Source organism: Ceratotherium simum, chromosome 6, assembly GCF_057802395.1.
Source record: "Ceratotherium simum simum isolate JZ-2026a chromosome 6, ASM5780239v1, whole genome shotgun sequence".
In the NCBI taxonomy this organism is placed as follows: domain Eukaryota; kingdom Metazoa; phylum Chordata; class Mammalia; order Perissodactyla; family Rhinocerotidae; genus Ceratotherium; species Ceratotherium simum.
The window spans coordinates 75,385,148-75,397,637 of NC_141905.1; the positions used below are offsets into that span (position 1 = coordinate 75,385,148).

Consider the following 12,490-nt stretch of genomic DNA (forward strand, 5'->3'; position numbering starts at 1 on the left):
GAATCTGCCCTCTTGCTTCCCAAGGCACACGGGACAAAGCCACTACACCACCAGCACATCCCAGGTCCCTCCCTGCCCCACACCCCCTCCAGGCCTGCTGATTCTCAAAAGAGCCGTAAGTACTAGAGAGAAAAGTGCACGGGTGCAACCAAATTCCTAAAATCCACGGTTATATCAGCTATTTAGCCTCTCTGCTGGATCCTAAACAGTAGAGAAGGGAGGCATGTCTTGTCCATCTCCAGATTTCTGTTAGCCCTGAGAACAGTGGTGGGTACACAGTAGATGCACAATAAATGTTTACTGCATTGAAATGCAATGCATCTTTCAGACCTGTGCTTATAGCAGTTGGAACGTGTGCTTTAGGAATGAAGCACAGATCCTGAATTTGGAGAGCTTTACTTGTCCCCGAATTAAAGACGAGTTAAATCAAGCAGGCGGCGTGTGGCGGAGAATGCCTGTAAGCAGTCATGAGAGAGAAGCAAAGAAAACAATCTTAGTTTGGGGCAGAAAGAGAGTGAAAATACTGGAAAACGTCCTTAATAACAGTAAATGGGAAAGGGAGAGAGCAGCTCATCATGATGGAGCATTTAGTGCTTTTAAGCTAAATACCTCAGCATATTAAGCAAATAGAGAAAAGCCAGCTAGAAGATGTCAGCAAATTGAACCTAACGGTGCTCAGAAAGCCGATAGGAGGTGTCTGGCTTTGACCCCTTTTCCCATCACATGCCTGGTCCGCGCCTGGTTGTTTAGTGTTGCTTCTCCTCTCCAGCTGTGGAGCTTATTGAAAAGCTCTTGCTCCCTGCCTGGTTTTGGCACATTTTCTGCAGGTGCCTCCTACTGCGGCCACAATGGGCTGCTAGGGAGGTTCAGACCTGTCAACAGCTCCAGGGGAGGGGGCGGCGGGGGTGGAGGGAGCACAGCCATTGTCTTAAAGGGCCAGTGACATTGTGCACCGCCGCGGAGCCTGCAGCACTGGCACCTGCTAATGAGATGAATCCTTTCTCCCGCTCTTTCTCTCTTTAATGATTTAACTTGATCGCTTTGGTTCCCTTCTGGAAGGGGAATTGCTCCATTGATCATATAAAGTAATTGCCTGTAAAACATCGCTCTGCAACAACTACTACTTCTCTGGCTGAAAATGTCACAGCAATTGAAAAGCTCTTAGCCCAGTTCAAGAATGAGGTTGCTCAAGAGAACAGTCTTTGCATATGTGCCAGGGTACTTGTGGGTTCCGAGAGTTACAAGTTTTTGGTGTGTCTGATTTTTAAGACAGAGAATTTCCCTTCCTGTAGCATAGTATGATTTTGTGTGTGATTGTGGAAAACTAACCAAACTACATTAAAAACTCCCTCAACGCTAAAATTAGATTTATTTGTTCAGGTAAAGAAATTATTTTCCTAATCACCCATGCCATTCTTTTCTCAGAAGCCTGATTTCGGAAGGACACCCACATGGGCCAAGTGTGATTTAGGAGAGCATCTTCGTTCTCATCCCATAAGAAGATAACATCTTTGTCTAGGAGGTAGCAGGAGCCTTGGTTTTGCAGAGAGGAATCGATGCTCTAATTGTTTAAGATTCGCTGATTTTTTCAGACCTGTCACTTGGCGGCAGCAGTGACACACTGTGGGAATGGGGACCACACACTTAAGGAGTTTTCATAAATACATTATTAGTCATTGCCACGCCAATGTGAGGGAGTAATTCACCTGGGGAAAAATCACTCTGTCATAGGCATGAACCTGCCAGCGAAATAAACAGCTGTTAGTGATGGTTTCATTTTCCTGTGACAGGTGAAAACCTCAGTTTGTATCTGAATAAGAGAGAGACTTTTTTCAATTTAATTGGTGGGAAGCACCACTTGCTAAATGACATGCTGCTGCGTTACTAATTTGGGAACAAAGCTTCAGGTGAATCACCTTCCAACCCGATGAGCCATGAATATTTTTCGTAGCTGATGAAGGGCAGTAGACATGCTTATTACTGTACTTTTTAAAAAAGGCAAACATCTGCCTGCTTACTTAACAAGAGTTTAGAAAACTCAGCTATGAAAAGGCCATTTAAAATTACAAATTTGAAGAAAGCTATAGAAATTTTTACATCTAAACCTTCTGGAAGGTCGTGGTACAAGTTCCATAACTGTAAATAGGTGTAGTGCTTTTTTTCTTGGAATACAGAAATTTTGGATTTTAGTTTTTTAAATTTTATAATATTGTCAGAATATACAGGATACTCAGTTAAGACAATTACACATATTACACCAAAATATACTGTATATAATAAAAGGTATTTTTCCTTTACCCATATAGTGAAGAGAATTTTAAAAATTCTTTAAATTTAAGCCCATTAAATTAATCGATTCCTGGATATGAAGAATTATGTTGACAGCCTTTTGTCAACAATTTTCTTCTCTTTGCTTAGAATGCAAGGTCTTTTTTTGGGGGGGGGTCTGTAAAATGAGGGTGTGGAATTAAACGACCCCAAAAGTTCTGCCTGGCTCTATAATTTCCTTATCCATAAGAAATGATTCCTATAATGGCAAATAGAGAGATGAGCAGTAAATACAACCACACAGTTATTTCTAGCGGCTCTGACTATTAGATAGGCCATCAAGACAATAAAAGCGGGTTTGGTTAAGCCCCTGCAGCCAAGACTAGGAGAGCTTGGACCATTAAGGGTGGAATCCCAAACCCCCTGGTAAAGAAGCTCACTCAGAAAGCAGGAATGTGCAGGGAAGGTGGCATTCTCGGTAGGGGGTGCAGGAGGGTGGCTGGCCTGCTGGTGCTCAGGCCGAGTGTCCTCTGCATGAACTCCCAGAGCGAGAGTGTGAGTGGACAGTGTTAACACAGTTTCACATTTCTGGAAGGGGAAAAAAAGGAACATTTGAAGAGGAGAAAAACAAGTCAAACAAGCACATCGTCAGTGGAACGAATGTCAAATCTGACAACAGCCACAGGACTGGTTTCACTTTTGTATCCTCCTCTTTTTTTATTTGCACATGATGCAAGAGGTCTGAATGAGATTCCAAAGTTCAGCGACAACAAAATGGGGCGTCACGTCTTATTCCTCACGTGGATCTTCACAGCACGTTTTAAACCACCTGACATCACGAGGTAGAAATTAACCTTGGGTTACGTGTGTTTGAACTTTGTACTAAATAGGGTTTGTCAAGCTGTTGGGCATGGGTTTAAAAATAAAAGAATGCATTTTAAAAAGCTGCATCATTTCTATGTCCATGCACACCTAACTCATGAAATGTACACACGAGATGAGAATTGTAGCCCGGGCTAATATGTGATTTTTCTGAAGGGTGAGAGCAAACATTCTTCATAATCAGATTCGTAAATTTACCTATGCAGTGAGAGCCAGACATTTCAACCTGAGCCCTTTATTTACTTAGTGTTTGCATTTGTTACCAACGTGTATCTCATCCATCAAAAGTTAACACACAGAAATGTTAAGATCCTTTATACTTAAATAAAAAGTTAATATCAGGGTGACAGGTAATAGTACCTGTTGAAATGTCTCTGTGTGTGTGTATGTGTGTGTGTGTGTATATATATATATATATATCTCCCCATTATATAAGGTGTGCTTAAATATATACAAGGTGTGCTTACTTTCCGGTTAAAAAAATGATGTCAATTTGAAATTTTCTTTTTTATATAGCTCCTGAATCAGTATAGAACCATTGGCTAAGGGAAGAAAAAAATCTTGCCGTTTCATCCCCCGGCAGAATGCTTGGTATCTCTCTAAATGAACATTTCAGCTGCGGTTTTTATGACGAACTCAGACATTACGGAAGCTTTGCGAGCACAGACTCCGTTCCCCTCTCCCGTGAAGATCTCAGTTCTACTTTTTTGTTTCCTACAATTTTCTTAGAATTACATGCTGCAAAGTTCCCTTTCTTTCAAAAGTCAGAAAGCACGAAGAAGCCAAAGGACTGTTCCCATACTGTTTCTCTCCAGGTCGTCTGGTACAGAATCACTGCCCTTTCCTCCAGTCACATCCTTGCAGAGTTAGAGCTTATTTTAAAATATCCAACTGAAATAGATGCACGTCAGTTATCAACACAGGTACGGCTGATCCAACAGACTAGTCATGGACGCCTACCATTAAAAAACCCTAAAATTCTACCTACACATTTTGTCAAAAATAGATGAGCCAGGATGGTACAGGGTGTACAGTCTTAAAGTCTAAATTTGCAGAGCAAGTTTGAGTCTCTCATAAACCTGATCCTACGGGCTGATCCTGATGCGGCCGCTGAGCCTTAAGCCCAGAGGGTCCAGGGTGTGTGTGACATTCTCTGACCCACCAGCCAGGTCTAGTTTTGTACCTAGTTAAATAATGCCCTTTTCTTAGCATTAGGGCTTGAAAAAGAGTGTGAAAAGTCCAAGGCATGCCCCTACTCAGAGTCAAACCTAAACAACATACACAGGGGAAGGCAAAAACAGTTATTTTTAGTTTTAAAAAAAAACACATACACGGTGATTCCTTTTGTTTTCATATAGCAAATAACCTGGAGATAAAGTCTATTGCAAATACAAATTAAAAGAGATCTTATATTCTTGAATTCTTCATTTTGATTGCATTTTCTGCTTTGGCAGGTTTATAATTATCTCAAAAAAATAATTTTCCAATAATAGGTTTATGAGAAATATACATAAAAACTTATAAATTGAAGATAATATTTTTCTTGCAATGGTCTTAGTTAAGAATTCAAAATGGCTGTATTTTCAGTAAAGTAATAAATGATGATACATAGGACAATATTCATTCTAAAGCTTATAAAATCTATAGCGCATTTTACTTATTTCAAATATCATACTTTAAAATAAAAGTTATGTTTTTGTTCTTACTCTACAAAACACAGTCTTTGGTTTTGTATTCTCAAAAGCAGCACAGGAACTTAACTCTTCCCTTATATCCTGTCAGCTTGGCTATAAAGAAAAGAAAGCATTTACAATTACACAACCAAAGTTTGGGTCAGATCCATAAGTTAATAAAAATTCCAACAAGTGTTGGCATGGAATAATTTTACATCAAAAAGAAATCTGGTACTAGTTCTCTCAAACAGGAACCCTATTTTTAAAATTTTAGAGGTAGAAAAACTCTCTAAGGTACAGATATCGAAGGTTAACTGAGACGGCTCTGCTCTATGCAATTCCCTGCCTCGTGAGTTCATTTCACAATCTTCTCTATTTCCAGATTCTCACAAAGGTTATAAGACCAGAGAGCAAATATTTGGCCACGAACTTTGGGAAAGATGGTTCCCTAGAATAGCTCAGGGATATTTTAAATCACTCAGTTGTTCATAAATCAACTCAAATCTTTACAGCAGCCTAACAGTAGCTGTGGAACAAGTGTGGTTCCTTCAGGGAGTTTCTGACAGTTCCAGCAAGGGCAGTGGGGGAGTGGACCCTGGATTACTCACGGGGCTTCCTTTGGCCATATTTCTAAGCAGACGAAAAGAAATGGAGATCACGGCACCCAGATATTTCTATTCCAAACCCCACTTTTGCCTCAATAATTTATTTCAAGTAAAAGTATCTTCGCCCAAAATTATCTTAATACACGTCAACTCTTTATTTCTGTCAGAGTACTACTGTATTAGATTCTCTTGCACTTTCCTTTTCTCTCCTATCCTAAATTATAACAGTTAAGATATTGTTATGCTGACAGTAGCCCCAGCCAAAGATAGGATCATTAATAACACATTAAAAGTACTTCCACTTTAGAAATAATATTTTAGTCTTTCATCCTTACTATGTGTCTCCTTCAAGTATTAACACAACCTACTTTACCGAGAAACTGATACTGATCATGACTTCTTTTATTTCTATAATACCCACCTAAGGTGTTGAATGCACAATCACAAAATATAATAATTGTATTATTTAATTAAAAACAGGATTCATTATTCCTTGTTAACATACAATTCCGTGCATTTTTAAAAATTATACAGAAACTTAATCTAACACATTAGATTGGCATGCACAAGTGTCACCTTGAATAATTTGGGAAGTATGCAGGGCTCCAATGACAATAATTTACATATGATTGTCATATATGAAAGATGTGCAGTTAAAGCAAATCAATATGGAGAAATTTGCCTAAAATGATTTATTCGCTAAAAATTTCTGGGAATTTACTCCCCCAAATCACAATTCTTCAAGAAATAATTTTCATCATCTCATGTACTAGTCTGTGACTAGTATTTTTTAAAAATATTCAAAGAACTAAAATTCTCAAACTCCTTAAACAGGACCAAAAAAGGAAAATCAAGAAAGAAAAAAAGAAAACAGTAACAACAACAACAAAAACCAATCCTACACTTTGCCAGTAACAAATGTAAGGAGTTAAGTCCTAAATTTTTGACAACTGAACTTTTGAGAACCCCCATGTAATTTTTTGAAGGTTTAATATTACCGTAAGATTCACGACCAGGCCTGTAGAAATCATCAGTTATAAAGGCAGAGACAGTCTTTTGATTTTGCTAATAAGAAATAGATAATTCCTCTTAAGCAGATTAACTTAAAGTACATTTTCAGGGAAGCTAAAATCCCCTTCAATCAGGTTCTTAAGTTTAATTACAAAAGTCAAACAATTTATTAGCTCCCATTCAAGCACAACAACAAAATAGGGAGGCACAGGACTCTCAGGGGCCAGGAAACAACCCAATCAATATTCGCACCAGTAACAGAGAAAACATTTTTAGCCACAACTTGATAAAACATCTAACTGGTCCTCTTAACTGGGACTCTTTCTCTCTTCATTGCTGCCCCCTATGCGGAAAATATGTTTAACGTTTGCTTCATTCACAATAAACGCAATTACTATGTTTATTTTGCTACTTTTATATTAAGAAGTACAAATTAGAAAACCTAGCCTTTGGAGGATATTTTATATGTATTCATTTTGCTTTATTAGCCCCGTAATTATGTCACAAAAATACTCTTAAGTTGTATCTACTTCTATACAGTTAAAAAAGTATGTATTTAAAAATGACAAAATAGCTGGCTTAAAGAATTTCTTTGGCCTGATTTTTTCCTTTTCTCCTTACTGTCTGAACTCACTGGATAATTGCCCTACTTCCAGTTTCCCTCTGCCTATATAGAAATTATGTGTCTACACCCTGAAAAATACCAATTAAACTGCCAGCAGCAGCATCTCCCACAGTAGCTTTTGGTCTTCAGTGTCAAAGCCCTTTGAACAAATGACCGGAAGGCTACATCTAAAACAGCCTTTGACAGGATGCCAGCCTTGAACACTCACTATATCGCGATGGCTTCAGCTTTCTGCTTTATTTGGAAAGCAGGAGAGAAACAGCACATCAACTTTATAATTTTGCACAAACAGTAAAGCTTAAAATAAAAGTGATAGATTACCAGGAGGTTTGATTACTTCAAAAGGTCACTAATATTGTTTTAAAAGGGAAGTTCCCCTTATCATTTAATTCAGTTCCATCTGAATTCCTGTACAAAGCTAAATAAAGGTTTTCAGACAAATACTGCAAAACTGCTAACAATGCTACATTTTCCTTTTCCTTAATTTCTTTGGTAATAATGACATCGTTTACTGTGTGTTGGGCGTGGCAGGAAGAAGTTCACATGGATTTTTCAATTGAATCTCAGGGCAATCCTATGAAACTGAAAATAGTGGATGAGGAAATGGGATCAGAGAGGTAAAGTAACTTGTACAAGGTCACACAGCTGTGAACGGAAAGAACCAGGACTTGAACCCATGTGGTCTGATTCCAAGACCCAACACTTCTAGGTCTTCTTGGCTGCATCCATTATCAAACCATTCCTGGTTAAAGCCTTAGCCATTTTCTTTCTAACATGATCCATGAAGAAATCTTTTAGAGCAGTGGTTCTCAACCTTGGCTGCACATTAGCATCACATATAAAACAATACCTATGCTTGGGCCCCACCCCTAGAGATTCCGATTTAACAGGTCTGACGTAGGGCCCAGGCATCAGTATTTTTCACTATAAGCAGTGAATAAAACAGATAATCCTTCTCTTTGCGGTGTTTAAATTCTAATAGTGCTTAGATTCTACTAGAATCTAGTAAAATCCCCAGGTGATTATAATGTGCAGCCCAGATTGAGAACCATTGATCAAGAGATTACCACCGCTTACCCAGCCTGCTTTCTCCAAGTCCTCAACGTGAGTAACTCAACTGGCTTCTCCAGAGAGGAGGGGCAAGAGTCTAGCAATAGCTGATGTGAGACAGTAGAATCTGACTAAGAGAGATCTAGATTTGAGAGGCAGTGGAGCACAGCGGGAAAGGCGTGGGCATTGGAGTCAGCCAGACTTGGGTTCAAATTCCACCTCCACTATTAACTGTGTAAACTTGGGCCAATCACTTACCTTTCGTGGTTGTTCTGCAGATTCAACGGGAGGATAGAAGGAAAGTCCCAGGCATATAAAAGTGCTCAGTCAAGGGTAGTTGCTGCCGCAGTTTTTGTTATTACTACTACGGTGGTAATGACTACTGCTGGGAGGCATTAGTCATGAAAAAAGTCAAATTACAAAAAACATTTTTTTATTAGTTAAATCATTCCTACTTTTATTACTTAGCATTTAATTTACAGCTATTTATACTGCAATTAGCTTGGCAATCATATTTCTCATTCATGACAACTGGGTGAGGAAGGGTAACATTATTACTCTCACTTTCTAGGCGAGGAAAAGGCAACATTTCCATCTATTCTGTCTCCAGTTTCTATGATTCTATGATTAAAGGCACCTGCAATCATGTTCGTTAGTTCCCTATGAAAAATGATATTCAACACAGATGGCAAAGGCAGGAAGGAAGAATTAACAAGCACTTGACAGCAATCCCAAAGTAACATCTAAACAATCACTGCTGAACATTAAAGTCACGGCAAACAAGTTCCAATTTATATAAAGGTGGTAGAAAGGATTAAGGAAAAATGAACAAATACATTTTTCTTTATCCCTTTCCTTTAGGAAATGTCTCACATAGCCTAGACATTGTTTTTGAAATGCAGACTGAAGAATGGCTAATTTCTTCTATGAAGGGTCTTCGATTAGCAGATAGGAATAGACTAGTATGTCCTGATGTTTCATCTGGAACCAGAGCTACAAAGTAGAAGAGATCTAAGATGGAGAGCCCTTGTTCAGTAGGTGAGCCCAGTTCAGTGGTTCTCAATCAGGGTCCCTAAGATGACTGTGGGCAAGGAACCCACAATCCTAAATGCATACCAGACACACCCCAACACTGAAGAACGGCTTGCCCATAAATGTATTCTTTGTCATATGTACAGAGTTTCTATGAATGAAATACAAATGTCTCTAGACCTAGTACTAAATTCATAGTCTCTATATACACCCACTATTACACGGTGGGGGAAAGCGGTCATACTTTCTTATTGTTGTTAAAAGGAGTCTTCAAACTCAAGGTTAGGAAACACGGATCTAATCCAACAGGCTGGTTTTATTGACGAGGTCTTAAAAGACTGTGGGGACGGCTGGGCTCCAATCTAGGTTTTCTAATTCCCTTGTCCCTCACCATACATTCCCTCCAACGCGGGCAGCCCATCCATGAGAAATTAACAGTCACGGCTACGTCCTCTCTCTAGCATCCCTTCTCTTTTTTTTTTTTTTTTTTTTTTTAGGTGTTTAAAGATTTTATTTATTTATTTTTTTCCCCCCAAAGCCCCAGTAGATAGTTGTGTGTCACAGCTGCACATCCTTCTAGTTGCTGTATGTGGGACGCGGCCTCAGCATGGCCAGAGAAGCAGCGCGTCGGTGCGAGCCCGGGATCCGAACCCGGGTCGCCAGCAGTGGAGCGCGCTCACTTAGCCACCAAGCCACGGGGCCGGCCTCCTTCTCTTTCTAAAGGAGGAGAATATAGTCCTACCCTTTCTCCCTGGATATGTTCCAGAACTTTCTATATCTCCTGAACCTTTCCTTCCTTTTCTTTCCCTCCTCTCCTCAACTCCCCAGTTTATACCTCTAGGGTTAGCAGCATTCAATCCTTTTCAAGCTCTGATGCTCTGTAAGTGACCTTGGACATTTAGTCTCAATATGAAATGGAAATATAGTCACCAAGGTACTAAAACAAGGGATGTGCTAAGTATATATAAAATATGCATATGCATGAATGTATTGCTGCTAAAACCCCAGTACTTCTACTATCTATGGAAAACAAGAAAATTGGAACATCATGAATCATCATTTTATTTACTCTGGATCTGTCAACACTAATAGGCTATTAAACCCCTAGCATACCAACGTTTCAAAACACTTTCACGTCTATTATTTCAGTTTATTGTCTGATGGCTCACTAGGATGTAAGTGCTACTGGAGAGCCATTAGAACTTAAGTGCCATGAAGAGAAGAAAAGCTATCTATTTTATTCACTCTTTTTCCCCAGTGCCTAGAACAGTGCCTTGCACATGGTAGGCATTCAATAAACATTTGTTGATTGAGTGAACGACAGAAGAAAACAGGGATGGTAGGTTTATTTATCTATTTATTTGGCCTACATGTAGTTTTATTTTCATTTGAGAAGACAGAATGATCTATAAGAGAAGACACAATGATCTATAAGAGAAGAACTGAATTCCTAATAACCTCTTTGCAGTCTTCAATACTCCTGTAACATTTGACTTAACATCCTTCCCCCAAATATTTTTAATGTAATTCTTCAGTTATACGAGTAACACATTCATTTTAGGAAAATCAGATACTGCCAGTATATAAAAAGAAGAAAATAAAAGTTCCCTATGATCCCATCACCCAAGGATGACCCAATTAACATGATAACCTATATCCTTTCAGACTTTATTCTGTGCATATGGACACACACAAAAGCACACATCTGACATAGTCTCAAAACTCTCTGCCCTGGACTCTGTGGATTTTTTCTCTTCTTCTCTAAGCCTTTTTTGTTTGTCTCCTGCTATAGCTCCTTACGCTTCTCCTACATCCTAAATATATTCCTTCCCCAGGATTTTTTCCCGTTTCCCTCCAGAGGACTCACCTACTCTTACTCAACTTTAAATTCTACGTGGACGTCTGATATCTGTATCTTCAGTCTCCCTTTTCTCTGGGGTACCAGTGCTCCTCAAGCTCTACATGTCTAAAACCAAGTGCATCATGTTCCCTCCATCAAACAAGATTCCTCTCTCATTTATCCCATTTCTGTCAACTGTAACAGAATTCTGCAAGTTACCGTCAGTGGAGTCATCTCTGGTTCCCCAAACCCGCATCCAATCCCTCAAAATGATTTTCTTCCCTCCTTCCTATCATCTCTCTCATCCTTTTCTTCCCAATGCTACCATTATGGTTTAGGCCCTTACACCTATATTATTTTCTAACTGGGTCTCCTGCTTCTTCTATAACCAAACACCCATCAAGCCTACCCACTGCTGCCAGTTAACTTCCTAAAACACCACTTCCATCTTGCCTCTCCTATATTCAGAAATTTGGGGGTGCTTCCAACTTTACAGAATGGTATTCCAGTTCCTTCACAATCTCACCTCAGACTACTTTTCCATCCTTATTTCTCATTATTCCTGAAAATAAACCTTTGCTCCAGCCAGCCTGGTGTACTCCTTATTCACCCAACTCCGAACATTTGATTGTGAGTTATGTATTTCTCAAGCATTTATTATGTATAAAATCCATTCATTCATTCAGCTAATATTTACTGAGCATCTATTCTGTCAGGTAATGTACTGATGCCGGGGACTCAATGGGGAACAAGACAGACCAAGTCCCTGTCCTCATGGAACTCATAGGCTAATGGGTTATAGAGGGGAAACTCAGAGACATGGTGGTGCCAGCTCAGGATGCTTCCAATCTTCCATTAAAATGACAAATGAGGGCCGGCCCCATGGCTTAGCAGTTGAGTGCGCGCTCCGCTACTGGCGGCCCGCGTTCGGATCCCGGGCGTGCACCGACGCACCGCTTCCCCCGGCCATGCTGAGGCCGCGTCCCACATACAGCAACTAGAAGGATGTGCAACTATGACATACAACTATCTACTGGGGCTTTGGGGGAAAAAAAGGAGGAGGATTGGCAATAGATGTTAGCTCAGAGCCGGTCTTCCTCAACAAAAAGAGGAGGATTAGCACGGATGTTAGCTCAGGGCTGATCTTCCTCACAAAAAAAATTAATAAATAAAAAAATAAAAATAAAATGACAAATGAGTCAAGACATCCCTGAGGGCTGAGCTTTGTGGCCCGGGCTGCAAATGGGGAAGGAGTTCAGAAGAAAGGAAGGGCTGAGTGAGGAGAGCTGGAGTGTGGAGCATGGCTTCTCTGAAGAGGTGGGACTCAGCGGGCATGAAAGGATGGGCGTATGAGAGAAGGGGGTGCCTTCCATCCAGGGGGATATCAGGAAAGGCACAGAGGTGGATTGGAAACAACAGCAGCAATAGCACGGGCTTATTTTGTACAAAGGTTCATTCAACACCTGTTCAGCAGAGCACATGCTCTGTGCCTGTGGGGCCCCAG

At 39.9% G+C, this 12,490-nt stretch overlaps 1 protein-coding gene across 2 annotated transcripts in view; it reads right to left on the minus strand.

Annotated features, from left to right (window-relative positions):
• The window catches only part of HSPA12A (heat shock protein family A (Hsp70) member 12A), a 163,875-nt gene that overhangs the window by 149,903 nt on the left and 1,482 nt on the right, over positions 1-12,490 (minus strand). The gene's annotated exons all lie outside the window — the stretch shown is intronic.